This window comes from Bemisia tabaci, chromosome 2 (genome assembly GCF_918797505.1).
Source record: "Bemisia tabaci chromosome 2, PGI_BMITA_v3".
Lineage (NCBI taxonomy): Eukaryota > Metazoa > Arthropoda > Insecta > Hemiptera > Aleyrodidae > Bemisia > Bemisia tabaci.
Window position 1 is genome coordinate 47,548,733 of NC_092794.1, and position 18,192 is coordinate 47,566,924.

General features: G+C 42.4%; 1 protein-coding gene across 40 annotated transcripts in view; it reads right to left on the bottom strand.

Annotated features, from left to right (window-relative positions):
- shot (dystonin-like protein short stop) overlaps positions 1-18,192 on the bottom strand; it is a 236,492-nt gene that overhangs the window by 113,609 nt on the left and 104,691 nt on the right. For 2 of the 40 annotated variants that reach the window (XM_072297453.1, XM_072297437.1), the window contains exon 1: positions 6,127-6,237. The exons of 35 other annotated variants lie outside the window; for them this stretch is intronic. The gene's annotated coding sequence lies outside the window, so the exon portion shown is untranslated. Of the gene's footprint in view, positions 1-6,126; positions 6,238-18,192 lie in introns of those variants that run through there. 3 more of the 40 variants (XM_072297458.1, XM_072297438.1, XM_072297439.1) reach the window with 3 other exon arrangements.

Below are 18,192 nucleotides of genomic sequence, written 5' to 3' on the forward strand. Positions count from 1 at the left end.
AAGGGGGGCCCGGCGGATTACACTGGCCGCACTCTCTTTCAGCCCCCGAGTTGCCGGATGTACACACGTGTGTACCTGCTATAATCTGACGACCGGTTTCATCGAGTAACCAGCATTCAACGTTCGTGATTTGAGCTAAAGGAAAGTTGGAGCGAAAATAGGGCAACGGCAGTAGCTTAAGGTCCTAACACTAAATGCTCATGGAGGTTTCACCTAAGCCGACGCTCACGACGAGACCTACTGCAGAAAAACAAAATCGGAGGGGGGGGGGGGATTATAAAAAATATTAATTATTGGTTATATTATTATTGTCAAACAACTTTTTCCGTCCTAAATTACGACTAGTAGTGAGTGCTTTTGACAGTGAGCTATTTTTTTGAAAAAAAAAAAAAAAAATTACATATTTTCACTGTCATTACAGATGACTGATGACCCCACAGGCAGATTTTGTCAGAAAAAATTAGGAACTAGAGGTTCTGCAATCTTTTATGTTATCGTAAATCCACTCTGAAAGTAAGAGCCATTGAGTGTAACTCATTTCCCCATATGCTGTTTAGAATTCATTTGAAGAATGTAAATGTGTCTAAAATTTGATGAATTTCATTAATAAATGGAAACTACTGAGTGAGCTAGGCATAGAACTATCTTCAGCATCTAAATTGAGCAATTATTGAGGAGGTTCTAATAGAATAATCTAATATACTGAAATACATGTGTTTAAATAGAAAGTGCTGCCATATTACGTTCAAAGATGGTTTCTCACCCAAAGCTATTTTCCTCGAATTACCATATCAGAAAAAAGCTGTAAAAACTATTGAGAGCTTAGCTCATTAAGCATTTTCATGTCAAGCAATGCAATTTCCTCATACATAATGTTCTCTTATGAAATAGATGCCTCTTTGATCTTGGACTTATTATTATTTGTTTGTTTGTTTGTTTTTTTTAAGTGTAAATGCATGTGAGCTTTTCGTGAATTTTATCCTGAGAGAACAACTTCTTGAAAAAATGGAAATTTAATTTTTTGGGGGTTTTGCAAGAGGCAAATCTGACAAGTCCGTTACTGATTCTTAAACAGGGTACGAAGCCCCCATTTCGCTTGGTCACTTTACTCATACTCTACGAGTGCAGTGCTCTAAGGAATAATTATTCTATACACGAAACTGACAGAAGGAGTGTGTCCCTATGGAGGTGTTGTGAGTTTCTGATGTGCACGCAGTGAGGATACTCGATTATTGACAAGAGCAATCTCATGATGAAATTTCAAAAAGCTCGAGTCGGCAAATAAGATAAACTGGAATTACGACTCCATAATTACTCAAGATAATGGGAGACGTCTTGCGGAGAGCTATTTCTCAGCTCGAATCCTCGGTCATTCAATTTTAACGAGGCCTCCTAAAAGTTTTTAAGCAATCCTGCTCTATGAGAATATATCTTATTTACTCACTCAATCCACCAGAAACGGGAAAACTGGGCCCAGATTTTGATGGTTTCAGTGATTTTTTTTAACTTTTCATACTTGTGAGGCTCTGTATGGAGCATTAACTTTATGAACCTCAATTGAAGCGAAGGATTCCGATACATTCCGTAGCCTATAGCAAGAGGGACAGACAGGCTTCACTCATTTTCGAGGCAGTATAGGTTACGTGGCTCGGACTACCGGCAGGCATTGGAAACGAATATTTTTGTTGAAAGAATGCGAAGGTTCCAAGGGAGAAAAAATAACACGCGCACAGTACCCTAAATGGTTCTCTCCGGCATCACTATCTGTATTTCTCGTCTTAAAAAGTTGTGAGTGGAATTTGTCTCCTTAAAGAAATAACGCCTGGCCGGTATGGCGACATCGAGGTGATTTCAATGATTGTCGTCCGCGTAAACCGAACCGTTCGAATCTGTTCTACTTGCCATCGCATGAAGTTAAGAAAATGTGTTTCTCCTAACAATAATTTCACCCTAAATTTCAAGGGATTGATTGCGTCAATTATTGACTCTCTGAATTAATAAAATGGAGCCCAATACCTCACAAAGGTTTGATTTGTTTTCTAGGTCAGTTGAGAGAAATTTTGAGTTTGAGAGAGTTTAAACAATTTTATGGTTCTTCTTCGCACACTATTTTTAGAGGAGGCAAGACTATCTTCCAGATGACGGGCATAAGTTCCGAAGCGCTACTTAAGGCAAACCATCAGATTAATCATTCTGAATTCGGCGGATGCCATCTCTCTTTTTAGAGATTGAAGTTCTTTCATTCACTCGAATTTGTACGACTAAGAAACATTCGCGACATAAAAGCTAATTAGACGCGGGCTAAATTAGGGTAATACCGACGCAACGGTAGCACGTTGCTGCTTATTTCAATAATGATTGCGCGGGTGCGAACACGGTGCAAAGACGGCACAAGAAAGCAGAGAAAAGAGTGAGGGCCTTGGCATGATGACATTGGACAACGGAGAGGATTGTGGTGGCTGTAGGCACGGGTAATTAGCGAGAAATTGGACGGCCGAGGCCCCGGACTCATCGCGTAGCCGAGCTTTCAACCTGCCTCTTGAATTACCGTGTCGAGGAAGAACGTCGTATGAGCCTTTAGACGTTGCCAAATTTCTTTTGACAAAATGCAAATTTTCAGAGAAATCTGTCAACATCTTTCCTCCAATATTTCAAAGATTTATACATGCGATCAGATCTAATTTATCTGAACATTTCAAAGAGGAATTATTAGATTGCCACAGCATTTGGAAGATGACATTCCCTGACATTTCTCTGACACATTTGAGTAAAATTCCCTGACAGTTGAAGAAATGCCGGATGGTTAAAAAGACATAATTTGAAATAGTTTTCAAGCTAAATTTGTTGTTCAGAACGTCAACCCATTCTCAATGCAGATAGAGATAAATTTAACAATTTTTCCTGACACTTTCATCATTTTCCCTGACCTTTTAAAATTACCTAACTTTTCCCGGTATTGCTTGACTTGGCAACCCTGATTATGCATGACTCTCCTTTAAAACAGACATTTTACAGGGGGAAGGTTGGCAACTCTTGAATGTTCTTACGGCGCTTTTCCTTAACACGGCAGTATACTAGAACCCTAGCTTGACTTGTACTACACGAACAAGGCCTGCCAGACTTACGATTGGCCTACCGGGCCGGGCAGACAATCGAACGGGGTTTCGCTCTAATCAACATGACTCACAAGAATCAATTGACAATTAAGCAGGTGCATACTTCTTTTCCAATTGAATTTCAGTAGGTTAGTGCTTAAAAAGGAGAGGGTTTGCGTTATCATTTTGCTGCAAGCTGAGAAACCCCAGATTTTAAAGCTGCCAAAAATCCAACCCCGTTTCAAATGGTAATATATCGCCCTAACAGATTTCGAGCCGTCACAAGAAGAATGGAGTTTGCAGCGTCGGGGATGCGATGAGGACTACTCAGGAATATTTTTTTCGAAAACGCGGTGGTGCCACGCTTTGCTGGAGTGAATCCCAAGTTCAAAAAAGCTCAAAATTGAGACTTAAGCTTGGACCACCACAGCCACACGTATGGATATTCTCGCTCTTACTTGAAAATCGAAAAAGAAATCAGTAATACAGCAAAATGTGTTCAGTATCTGAGATGTTTGTTTGTTTCCGGTCCTGATTCACTTCCATTAAAGATCCCGATCCGATTCAAATCCGTCGCAAAGGCGTGGAGTTGCCGAGGAACACTCGAGTTGGGTTGGATTGGGTCACGCAACTAAATCAACTTCGCGGCAATGCGGGAGGTGTCACACGGAAATGAAGGCGCTCCACTGTTACATCGTCGCAGATTTCTTCGGAAGCTGCAATTAATGGGAAGTTTCAAGTTTCTCTCCTTATTTCTTTGGTACACTGCGTACAACAGCAATCAAATGGTATCTAGAATTATTGACCATACCATTCCTGATTTTCCGGACTCATTCCTGATGATGAACAAGTTTTCTCCATTCCCGGGATTATTTGAAAACTGGAAATTTTTCATCTTTAGCCGATTTTTGGCGCACATTCAATTTTCATTTCAAAGGTTCTTGAGTTATATTATCGGTTACTCTATGATATATGATTTGAATATCAAATACGTCATTTACGCGGTCAAACAAGTACTTTAAAATTTCCACAAGCTTTAAAACTAAAATGGTCTCCATCCGGAACGCAATTCCCGATTTTTGGAACAGATTTCGTGAAATTCCCCAGAAATTTTTCATTCTTTGACGCATCCCGCTTTTTAGTGGTCTTACACACCATGATTACCCTGTCTGCATAGAGAGTTTGACTGTATGTAAGATGAATCCATCACATAGTGAGGATGATTTTCTTCATTACGACCTCGACTTTAAGAGCTTTTTAGGAACTTGAAAGTTCGTTCTGGAGAAAACCAGTGACACCATCGTAAAAGCGTATGCGCAGGCATATTCTGGCTGATTTTTTTCTTAGTTTTTTTTGTTTGATAGACGTGAATTGCAGCTGAAAGTATGAGAACGTAAAAATTAACCGTGTACGATTTAACTGACAGACGCAACATTTCATCTTCGAATACTTTCAGCTTTACTTCAGAGTGTATTGATGAGATTTTAAGGGGGTAAAAACAGCTAAAATGTGCCTCTGAGCGTTTTTTGCCAATAATGTACAGAGAAACTAGTATTTTGGCAAAATTTATTCGACACCTCGATGTTTGTTTACTTCCGGTGGATTTGCAAGAGGCGGAAAAATAATGTTTAATGAAGGTAGCTTTACGATACAATTATTGGAAACGTACCAAACTTGAAACACTAACGACTTCCAACAATTTTATTGGGATAATTTCAATCAAAGTTCAATTATGTATGCTAGACTGAAGATGGAATAAAAATACATCTTCCTATGTTGTCAAAAGCTCTGAGCTGAAATTTCCATACGTATATCGATCAGGTGTGCGATTAGCCTAATGAATTTTCCTATGAGTTATCGAGTAAACACATTTTGACCATACGAGCATCAAAATAAAAGAGACCCTAGTCCAACAGAAAAATCAACTGGCGCCAAAAGGAAAGGATCGAGGCTGTGCATTACGCTAAAAGCTCCATTGATAAAGTTCTCCTTCGAAACGAGAAAAGTCTCCGTTCGAGGCAAGTTAACTGCAGCTGGTGTTTCGTCCTCCACCGACGAATGAGAGAAAATGTAATCACCCTGAACCTTACGGAATATTGAGGTATTCAGCGATCAATCCAAAATATACACGACACACATCCACTTTAACTGCAACTAAAAACACTTAGGACGTGATAACACGTGCAACTAGAAAAAAGAGGGGTGAGAAATGACGACCGGTCAAGTCATCGAATATATAGGTCGCGAAATTATCGCAATAATTAATTGCAGTCCGACATTCTTTAAAATTGTCGAAATCGACAAAACGCGTATCCATGGAACTTGGCACACAAACATCACACTGACCACCTCAACGCGAGAAAATTATAACAGTTTCATTTAGTGACTACGTAGCAGGTCTTGCACTTCCATCGAAAGTTTCCAAACGAGCTTGACTTGAAATGAACAATTAAAATCATGTATGAGTGTCACATGAATTTCGACCGAGTTTTACACTTTTTCCTCGGAAAATGAACCTCAATGCCATAGCTAAAAAATTCACTGCACTTATCTCAAAAAAATTCTCACAAAGAAAGACAAAAGTGACGAAAGGCACATGAGCTTTCGAATAAGTGACAACTGGATTAGTATGATTTCACCCTCACGCATTGCCCCAATATCTGATTGAATTTCTGCGAAAAAGAGAAAAAACCTACAATCTAGCCTCCTGTCGATTGGCACATTCTACTTCCGTTTTAAAAGGATAAATCCATTGAAAAAAACTCAACACTGCGATAGTGAACAGTTTGTATAAATACTTCCTATCTTATGATAAGTTAATGTATCGATTTTGGAAACAGTCGGTGCACCATATAACGTAGTCACTACATCATCCCATTATATTTTGACCGTTCTCGACGATCGAATCTAACGTACGGAAAACGATAACACAGCGCACAATTTAAGTGACTCAGAAGACGAACACAGGACACGTTCTACGTTAACGCAAACGTTACGTTACGTAGCAGCGGCGGAAATCGACAACACTCACCGACCAAAAAGTAAATAAACATACGAACGGGTAACAAATAGCACGGCAACTCTCGACAACGTTCTCAAACAGACTGACCGACCGAGTCAAACCAGCTGATGGTGGATAGGTAAAAAGATACGGGGGACGCGGCGGTGCGCCCGGGGGAGGGGGCCAGGTGCGCGGGGAACGGGGGCCCGGGCACTCTGAAGAAGAGGGGGAGGTGCAAGGCGGGACAGGTGAGCCGCTCAAGGTCACCCGACGCCGTATCAAATTCACAACAAAGTACCAAGCACCGGAGCTTTTTCGACTCGCTTGCTGCGGGGAAAGTTGGGCGTCCCGAGGGTCACGTCCAGGAAAGTCACCTCATGCTTCTCGTTGACTCCATGGTAAGTTTGCATTGCGACTGTTGCAGAAAAATTGGTCGCCGAAGCCAAAATTGACAGCCAGCAGCCTGCTTAGGATACAGTAGAGTACCTGTATAGGGAGAGTACCGACAGATCTGAAATTCCGAAAGTCCATCAGACCTTCACCGATGCCTCCGCGAATAAAGTTAGGGCCCAAAAGGGCAGCCAACCTATGAATTTCAATTGTCCAGAACGATTTACTAATACTATTGTTACGAACCGTCGTTTATAAAGCACGTATTTGACTCAGTTTTTGCATAAAACTCAATTTCGCGGAAGAACGCTCATTTCTGTACATTCTTGGCCATCTTGGTTAGAATTGGAATCTGCAGACTGGCAGTGAAATTTTGTACGTTAGAAGTTGGTTAGAAGGGTGGCTGCACTTTTGGGCCCTAAGCCCTCCATGAACCGATCTGTCGGTACTCTCCCTATACAGGTGCTCTAGGGTACAGTACTCCGAGATCAAACCCTGGTCCTCCAGCGAGCCGATTGTTGAAATTGATAGAAAAAGCTTTAGACAAAGAAGACGAAAGGGATTTGAAGAGATCCGATGGGTGGAAGCGGGTGGTCGCGATGGACAAAGGGGGTATGTAATAGACTACCAAACGGCAACCCACGAGAGTCCCTACAGCTAAGTCCATCATTTCCTCCCTTAGTCTACAGGAAACACCAGCTACAACCAATAGGCTCTCTCCATATCCCTTTTGTGTCCTCTCTGTCTACAGCTTTGTCCATCGATTTCAATAATCGGGCCACAGGTAGGGGGTTGAGGCATCGGACCACCCTAGTAAAAATTGGCAGTAGAATCTGTGTTCCAAAATACCATAGACTTAAAGCCGGCTGTAAGATTTCCAATAGCTTCTGTAGCCGGCTGTACAATTTCTTATAGCCTTTTATAGCCGATGGCGATTAAGCATTAGCCAGACGATAAAGTTTATGCTAAACAATACTAAATACGGATACTAGGACTTAGTGAGTTTTTGGACTACCGCTCTCTTGTTGAGTCATAGTATCTTGATATTATTTTGCGAGGAAAACTCCATACTTTTGAAGCATGCCTGTCATTCTTAATATGCTGGAGCGCCTTTAATTTCTTATGATACTGAGCAATACCTCTGGTGTGAAATAGTTGCTTCATACGCCGTGACACGCTGCGGCGCGGCGGGCGGGCAGAGAGCGCCTACAAACCTAACAGTGATACTTCACGCATTACGCAATGCGTCAAGTATCCCTGTTAGGTTTGAAGGCGCCAGTGCGTCGCCGCTCCGCTTCGTGTTAGGCTCTAATATTTAATCTCGCGGAGTCAGCGTTTTTTAACTCATGATTTTGAAATGTTTGCACACTCTGTATGGACTATTCTCATTTTAATTGATGAAAAAAAAAATATGTCTTAAAGGAAAATATAATGTGTGTTTTGTAAATATTAAGGTAGTTCCGTATCAAACTTAATGATTTCCGAAGCACACGAATTTCTACACAATTTCTTATAGCCTTTTATAGCCAATGACGATAAAGTGTAAAGCCCGGCGATAGAAACTATACCCCGACTGTATACTTTCTTATAGCTTCGTATAGCCCGGCTATATGATTTGCTCCGCTTTCTACAGCCAGCTATATGATTTTCTATAGCCTTTTTTAGTCGGCTATAAAAACTCCTATGGTATTTTGAAACGCAGCTCCTATCGCCAATTTTTACCAGGGTAACTCCCCAATACCCGTAAAAAAACTTATTTTAAAAGAAAGAGGCACGAGATCTTACATGGGCATATGCGCAGGGCCGATACTAGGTTGCCGAAAGAGGTTGCTCACTCATTCGGTCTCAGTTTAGGTGGTATGTTAGAAGCATGTTGCCAATTCCGCCGTACTTCTAATTGGTCCACTCATACTTACGGGAATGAGTGGACCAATAGGAATCGAATGGGAAAGTTCTTGTACTTCTTGGTGAGTCTGACGAACACACTAACGGCCGACAAAATTGAGCGTTTCGTCGATTCTAGGTGCTGGAATTAGGAATAACCATGTACCTTCGTCTCACTTCCTTCGGATGTGACGACTTTGCTGAAAAAGTTGCTCAACACTTCAGTCACCAGTCATCGTTAAGCGAAGATGAGCGTTGACTTCGAGCGTCGACTTTTACACAATAGGGAAGATCGTATAATGATGCTCTAAAGTATAGCGTATCCGTTCAAAAAGCTTCAATTTGATCCGTCCATTAGAATATTCACAGAGAGACATTTTGTAAAAGTTCATATCAAAATAGAAATAAAAAGTTCAAGTGTTATTCTCTCGTTCTCGGAATGAATGATTCACGGGTACTCGAGACTACACTCAACGATTTGTTGTGAGATTCTTCGTTCCCACTTGAAAGAAATGTACTCTTCAAGTTATTGCGAACGTCCCAAGCTAATAGCGTCGACATCCACTATCAAGTCTAGTCAAAGGGAGGTAGAATACTCCCGATTGGCTCTTAACTGGGATACTTCAATAAAGGAAAACGACTCCTCCAGGATTCTGACCCGATTCGATCACGATCAAAGGGTAGGAGAAGATCGAAATAACTCGTACAAAAGCGCGAGCGATGCGAGGTAAATACCCGACGCGACGCGGCGCGGGCTCGAGTGTTTTTTCGAGGGCCACTGAAAAAACGAATTCTAACTGAAGCAACTTGAAACGGCAAACATGGTATGACCAGGAGCTAGTATTAGTACAAGTCGTCAAAAAAACGCGAAAAAAAACCCGAAGAGCGAATGTTTACACATTGCCACTCGAGCTTCACCACCCGCGTCCTGGCCAGAAAAAACGGAGGGGGGGGGGGGGGGAGGGAGAGAGAAATCCTTCGCTTGACACGCCTCATGCGTCCCATGCCATTTGATCCCCATCATAACGATCACTATGGATTTCAGATAAGGTGAAAATAATTTGGGTTAGCGCGCGGTTGGCGACACGACTTCACTCTACGGACGTGGGTTGTCCGAGCCGCACTGTTGCCATCAGCAGCCGCTGAAGAGCGAAAGAATCTTCCACACACCGACGGTGACAAGAAGAAAAGCACACTTAATATTGGCTCTTCTTCAAAGCCCCACAAAGCGGACACAACAAACTTGTGCAATAATTTTAGCCTTTGTCCGTGCGTGGAGAATAAATGCAAGACGCAAGATGGCGAATCTCCTGTCGCAGTCTAAAAGTGCGTAAATTTAGTTGGCGCGGTCCCTCGGTCTCACGGTTCGAGGAGCGAGGCCGGTCTTTACACGGGAGAAAAAAAGTATAGGACACGAAGTTTAGGTCATATGGACCTTTGAAGTTTTTGGATAGTGCTTTTGAAAACTGGAGGTTCAGCTGCTGAAGTTCGAGTCATACATCTGAAGTATTTTGGCTGACTTCAGAGAAGTTTCAACTCATGTGTGGCCCCAACTTCGGCAGCTGGACTTCAAATTTTCAGATGCGGGGTCTGGAAACTTCAGAGATCCACAAAATCTAAACTTTGGGTCCCACGCTCAATATATTTTACAATCTCTGGTACCCCCAGAACACTCTCTGATTCCGATATCAGCACCAAAGTAAATTCTGTTTTAGGCATGTTGTCTAGAATTCTTGACTATGCCCATTCTTTGATTGGTGCATGATTTTTCCTGAGTTTCAGGAGCTCATTCCCCGATGAGAAACCGAAGTTTTCTCCTACTTCCTCTAGATTTCCTTTCCGGATTTCTAGATATGAATATTGAAATTTTTCATTTTTCGGCCGATTCTTGGGCGCACATTCAATTTTTTCAATTCTAAACGAGTTCCTGATGTTCATGTTATTTATATTATCTGGCCAATGAAAGATTTTCTGTTATTATGATGATTTGAAGATTCAAATATGTCATTCAAGAGGTCAATAATGTCGGCTGGATAAAATTTTCGCGAAATTTGAAAACAAAATGATCTTTAGGGGTAGAAGACGAAATTCTCAGTTTCTGGAACAGATTCCCAAATTCCAAATTTTTCATTCCTTGATGAATCCCAGCATTCCCGTTTTTTTTCCAGTCCTAGACACCATGATTTTAAGGACGATCTGAGAAAACATTTCACGGTACGACAGTTCGGCGTCGGTGGAAGCGGTTGCCGTAAATCGCGTGACCTTGCCGGGACGGTGTCAACCTAGCCGTGGGCGCTGCCTTATCAGGGCATAATAGAGCGGCGTTTTTGAACAGCGCGGCGCAGCAACGGCATGGCAGTCCCTCGCCGCCACGCCGCAAAAATGCACGGCACCCGGGCTCAGGATAAGCGAGCGATTCGCAAAAATTCCAACTGGAATTTTGCTTCCTGAATGCTGAATTACGGCTATCAATCGGGTTGTCACGCTCCCATGCCACTAAAACAGCCATGCGCTGGGCGGAAACCACTGTGGCATGACATCTTGATCCACTGATTCAGTGACTACATCATTCGATAGCTCGATATATTCACTGGTTTTATAGGAAACAAATAACAGAACCTTCTCTTCTTCTTCTTCTTCTGTTGATGTTACTGGCTTAACCTTAAACTCAACAAAGTCAACCCTCTGATCGTCTTCAAAGCGCGGTAAAATTTATCGAAATTTAAACAGGCCAATTAGATGTCGAGTATTTTATCGCTATGTATCGAGTGATGTTGCCACTAAATCAGTGCATCAACGCGGGAATGCAGAACCACCAAGCAGCTCATCTTCCCGTGTCCAACGAGAAGCTATGAAAAGTAGGGCACTGATACAGAGAGTAAAAATGTTTTCAAATCTCAGACGAACAGTCCAAAAAACAGCAGTATACCTGATATTCCAGCCAATCTCATTTTAGCTACGAGGCGCCTGGACTATTGTGGCTGCCGTGATAGTGAAGAGAGTAGTAGGCGCACGCTAGGATGAACCTCGAGACACATAAAAGCATGTGCTCATCATAGCTTAAACAGAAATGCACTTACTGCTCTCTTCACTATCACGGCAGATGGGCCGGACTCACAATCAGTGAGGTTCAATCGCTCACAATAATTTCTAGTGTATCGAATCGTATCTTCTCAGACATCATATTCCTTTCGACTGGTCCGAGGATTGAGATGACTCGTAGAAGGGGGAAGGAGGAATAATATTTGAACGATGGAATGGACACTCAAGGCGATGAACGGTTCTCCGAAATTTGTGTCCAATCGGTGATTGTCCGCTGCGCTGATCAGCATCTACAAACGGATTGCAGAGCAGCAAAAAGTGAAGCAAGAGCTGCGACTCCGGAACGAGAGCCACGGACGGCTGGCCAATGGAACGGTGCATTTTTAACTATTAAATTTATTCGTATGATGCTTCCCCTATCAGAAAAAAGGATTAAAAATGCTGCGAAATCGGCTCTTAAAAAAAATTGCATGCACATTCTCCATTTCCATAACCTTTATTTGGACTGCATTTTGCAATTAAGGACTACAATCTCTGGCTCATGTTAAAAACAGCATATATGCCGTGAGGTTCCCTATGCAGGTAGGTGCTTTTATTGACGAGCCTGAAAGTGCAGTTCCTAATTAAAAATTGTAGTCCATTTGTGATGATGATGAGATGATGCATCATTCTGAGCAGGGAGAGACTCGTCTTTGTTCAAAGCTCACTTTACGCAGTCGACGCAACAATCCACTCGACGAAGCCCACTGGATGAGAGGGCGAGCCTTTATCTGGAGCAGACTCTTGCGAAGGGCTCGCTCGTGGTGCGCAGATTGAGGAGCGCTATTATTATCCCTAACGTTGAATATGCAAAGCGTCAATAAAATGTTATTAATGCGATGTGTGTGCGCATAATGTAGGTCAGTAGGGACACAGAAAAACAGAAAAAATCGAGGAGCAAGGTAAGGTGCGCGAGAAAATCGCCCACATCAGAACGCGGCTTCAAGTTCAACCTCTGCGTGGTGCGCATGTTCGAAAGATTTCAGCCGACTACCAAAATTGATCCGTGTCGTTACGGAATAAAGTAGCCGCTGAAAGCTCATGAGCCGTGGATGCGTAAGGAAGACGGTTTTGGAGGGCTCACGAACTTTTGGCACTCCCGTCTTTGAGTGAGGTCGAGTCTGTGCGTGCCATTAGCAGCGATTCGCAGTCGGCATTGCCACCGGAAATCGTTGGGCGTTGAGCAATCGGGTTCTCGAGTCGCCAAAATTCTCGGTCTCGCCCGTGCATCATTTCGGCGCTTGCCTGACAAAAAGGGCGTAACTACACTTTGAGATGAGCCCAGGATACGATTGAAGTACATGGACAATAGGGCTCACTGCGAAGTGTAGATACGTCCATATGTCAGGAGGGCGACGATTTTACAAGAGTCGACTCACGGAAAATCTATCAGGGCCGTCGCGCCGGAACATCGTCACCCACGCTAATAGCAGATTCAGGGCTACCTTCCCCGAAGTCAATGGGTAAGGGAAAGGGCGAGGGCCGGTGGGTATGGGGATAATCTTCGACTGATTGACAAGTTTTCTTGGATTTCAAAATTCCCTGACTTTTCTACGAATTTTCGAGAGAGATTTATAGCATTGGTGGAGTTTCTGTTTTGTTAGTTATTTTTTCTAACCCTGCGTACAAGTCACCGGAGGACCGGGACCTACGTAACCTTTCCGCAGCGTTACCGGCACTTCAAGTCCACAGACATTAAAGCGGAGCGCTAACATCTGAAAATGGCGTCGCGGTTTTAAATAATTTAGGATACTGCGGCAAAAACGGGAGCACTTTGATATTTAAAAAGAGGCGATAACAATCTTGAGGCTTCCACTTTTTTAGATCTAAAACCTCGTGACAGTCGACTTCAGGGATTTCATTGTATTTTTTTAAAATCATTGACTGTAACTGTCCATAATTTATCGGAGAGCACAGAGCTTTCACGACGTTCGCGCAACACGCCAAAATACGGTTACTTTTCAGACACGCTACGTCCTCCGATCACTCGAAACTCATCAGCCATCTAGAAGGCAGGGCAACAGTCAACACAAGGATGATGACTGTTGCTGCCTCATAATTTTCCACGAGGAAATGTTGATTTCCGGAAGTCAAAGTTTCCACCTATCACCAAGAGGTTACTGGACGGTCTCTTCTTGTCTCTGGTGCACCGAAAGGGTAACGTTGAGGTATACAGGGGGACAGAAAGCGCTCGGTCAGGGGCTTGTCGAGCGGCGTGGAAAGCCGCTTGCCATGACGTTTGAAAGCGTCTGAAGAACGGCCCTTGAGTCAAAAACGCTTGAACTTATCACAAGGGCGATAAAATGCGTTTAAAAGGACAGTTTTTCGCTTCAGGGTCCATACGTGGCACGTGGTTCCAAAAATACAGGGATATCCCACAACCAGGACGAAATGTGTTTAGTGACCCCACCAAGTGCTGTCATAATGCACCCCACCAATAGACCAGTGGCGAGGCGTGAATGATCGATTATCGATACCTGCCCATTTGAAGCTGTTGTAAAGAATCGATTATTAAGGTGTTCGTTGCGAACACCCTGTTTATCGATCCTGTTCCATAGGTTTAAATGGCAGATAAATCGATATATCGCAAAGCAGTCCACGCCACTGCAATCGACGATATTATTGAGTTTAATAGAAAGATCACGATAGGGACATCACAATGATGAACGCCCATTCTGCGACCTAGGTCAAGGGTCAACACAATAGCCAGTCCGCTGGTTCTACACCTAAAAACACGACTTCGCTGTCAACTTCCGAAGGTTGATAAAAAAAATAACTTATAGGCGACATCAGAGTGCATGGGGCTTTAATTTTATGAATTCGACTTGGAGAGGTGGAGCTACGATGCGTGGTCCGAAATGGATACCCGAATAATTGAACGGTTTGCCATGAAAATGATGATCAGATTATTGCCTAAAGAACACACTCTCATAAAACGAACGACATCGGATAGCATTGGGCGACCCACGCTCGACCCGGCTGACACCGAGCGAATTGATGGATCCATCACCGCCGCCGGCCTGGAGTAAAGGTTACTCATGCCCATTCATCTGCTACACATTGATCCTCTTCCAATAATTTACAGTTCTGCACGCCAAATACGGAGATCGAATCCATCGATGGAAACGAACGAGTGTCGGAAGTTAGATGAGTAAAAAACAATTCTAGGCAAGAGACCGTGGTTTCTTCTATAACTCTCAACTTTCCTCGATCTCTGATTTTCCAGGGTGTCTAGTTTTGTTTCATTTTGGGGAATCCTGATTATTCCTGATTTTTGATTGATAAATTCTGATTTCATAATTTTTCCAAACCTTGATTTTTTGCGGAGAAAAATTAAAATTTCTGCATAAGCGTATTCGAAAGCATAAAAAAATCCGATCGGACAGCCGACTTTTCTCAAATCCTGATTTAACGATCGATTTTTCCTCAAATCCTGATGAAATCGGGATTAAATCCTGATTGACCTCAAATCCTGATATGATCGGAAAAATCCTGATGCTAGACACCCAGTTTTTCCACATTTTCAGCACGAAAATATTCCCTGATGAAAACCAGGAATTTCTTCCAACTTTCCTCCATCTTCAACACTCTAAGAGAAACACTCTGTTACTCTGAAGTTCGAGAAAAAAACACCTATGCCATCTTGTCTCTGATTCTTTAGGATATAGTCAACGTGGCCACCAATTTTAAAAACTATTCTATCTTGGGGTGGAGGTGGAGGAAATTCCCAGTTTTTACCATTCATTTCCTCATTTAACTGGATATTTTCATTCCCTGATGAAATTTGGGCCTTGGCAATTGCCAGCTTTTCTAGGCTCTGATCATGTACCCTTGCAACAACCACGCGAGGCGCCTGCACGGTTACCCTTTCAAGAAAGCGACTTTTGGATGGTATCGACAAGCCTTCTGATTCCATACAGTTGGATATGACCTTAAACGACCATTCTAGTACTTAGAAAAAAAAAATCGCCAGAAGTCTATTCAAAATCACGCAGAGAGTAAAAAAAAAATTGATACTTGATCGCTATTTCTGTTGCATAATTTGAGAAAATTACTCCTATGAGGATAAGAATGTACTTGCGACATTCGAATGCTCATGGGCATATCAGACGTCATACCATCAGTCAGGAGTCGTCAAGCTTAACCTCATGAAATTGCAGAAGAACTTTAATAACCATTTCATGTATGATCCATAAGAATCAAACAATAGCCTTACATACTACCATTTCGTCAAAAGTTTTCGAGAGGAGGGAGGTATAGGATAAAAATTCCGAGCCTAAAGCTACGTAAATGCTTGCAACTTGTTTGATGTGCGCCTGCCCGGCTGTTTTCAGTCTTTAAAGTAGTTTTTCCCTTTTAGGTTGTCGATGAATTATGCATCCGGTGATATAACCGAAATGTCGTCAAAGTCGTTCCTCAATCATAAAGAACGATTTATAGAAGCGCCGTCGGCTTAAGTGGGCATCATTTTTTGTTCAAAGACCTAGCCTTAGAGAATTGAAAATAAAAACATATCAGTGTTGAAAATAAGGCGAATATACTGATAGAGTGGAGGCATGGTGGCAATGGGCCAATTGCGCTGGTAACAGAATCGTGATTTGATCATTGATTCTTGTAGATTAGCTAAAATTAATAAGGTCCGTCCAAACAGCAACTTTCTACGTTGAATATTAACCGAGATATCGTTCTTTGAAAAGTAGCACCACCAAAAGTACCAAAAGTAGTTTCCACCGCGGTAGTGCATAACATGGTATGTACTACCGCGGTGGATGACGTCATAAATCGCGTTTTTTGAGGCGCAATATCTCGATTATTATTCAACGTAGAAAGTTGCTGTTTGAAGGGATCTTATTATTTTGAGTTTATCTGCAAAAATAAAGCATCAAAATTTGAATCTGTGACCAGCGCAACTGACCCATTCACGACAATGTCAAAGCTAATTTCGATTACCTTAATTTCGTCAAATGGTTTTAATCCTCTGGTTTGGGTGCGATCGAAGTGTTTCAAAAACCATTAGATGGATTCTTTCTGAAAAATCGAAGTTTCACTCTCTAGATCGAACACCAAAGAGTAAAATGTAAATACTGTATACAAGGTAGGCACACCTACTTCTTGGTTTACAATGAACAGTGCTGGAACCCTCTCAAACTATGTAATGTGATTTACTAATGAGTTTTTGTTTCAGCTTCGCAAAAAATGGTGATGAGCCACGATCCCCAACATGACCTTTAATTCTTAAGATAGGTCGTTAAAAAATTTAAAGACTACATCGCGAAACGGTAATCTGAAATACGCAAGCATGAAGATTTGCATGCATAACTGCGACGGCTTTCATTTCGGTTTTTCGAGCCTCATTATGCAGCCTGGTTCATTTCTACGCAGCTCGCTGACGATATGTAACCTCCTAATTTACAAGTCAGGCCCGAACGAGTGGGTACTCAAAATAGAAAACTGTATCCACCGGGAGTCACTTCAATGACTTTATTAGGAAATTTCGATCTGAAACAATCGCCGAGCGACTCCTCCCTAGTTGCAAGATCCCGAGAAAAACAAAGAGGCAGGGAAGCGCCCCACCGCCCCACCGCGCCGGCCGAACCCATTCCTACGCCCGCCACCAAGTGCTGTCATAATGCACCCCACCAATAGACCGGTGTCGAGGCGTGAATGATCGATTATCGATACCTCCCCATTTGAAGCTATATAGTAAAGAAGCTATTATTAAGGTGTTCGTTGCGAACACCCTGTTTATCGATCCTGTTCCATAGGTTTAAATGACAGATAAATCGATATATCGCAAAGCGGGCCACGCCACTGCAATAGACGATATTATTGAGTTTAATAGAAAGATCACGATAGGGACATCACGATGATGAACGCCCATTCTGCGACCTAGGTCAAGGGTCAACACAATAGCCAGTCCGCTGGTTCTACACCTAAAAACACGACTTCGCTGTCAACTTCCGAAGGTTGATAAAAAAAATAACTTATAGGCGACATCAGAGTGCATGCGGGGCTTTAATTTTACGAATTCGACTTGGTGAGGTGGAGCTACGATGCGTGGTCCGAAATGGATACCCGAATAATTGAACGGTTTGCCATGAAAATGATGATCAGATTATTGCCTAAAGAACACACTCTCATAAAACGAACGACATCGGATAGCATTGGGCGACCCACGCTCGACCCGGCTGACACCGAGCGAATTGATGGATCCATCACCGCCGCCGGCGTGGAGTAAAGGTTACTCATGCCCATTCATCTGCTACACATTGATCCTCTTCCAATAATTTACAGTTCTGCACGCCAAATACGGAGATCGAATCCATCGATGAAACGAACGAGTGTCGGAAGTTAGATGAGTAAAAAACAATTCTAGGCAAGAGACCGTGGTTTCTTCTATAACTCTCAACTTTCCTCGATCTCTGATTTTCCAGGGTGTCTAGTTTTATTTCATTTTGGGGAATCCTGATTATTCCTGATTTTTGACTGCTAAATCCTGATTTCATAATTTTTCCAAACCTTGATTATTTGCGGAGAAAAATTAAAATTTCTGCATAAGCGTATTCGAAAGCATAAAAAAATCCGATCGGACAGCCGACTTTTCTCAAATCCTGATTTAACGATCGATTTTTCCTCAATTCCTGATGAAATCGGGATTAAATCCTGATTGACCTCAAATCCTGATATGATCGGAAAAATCCTGATGCTAGACACCCAGTTTTTCCACATTTTCAGCACGAA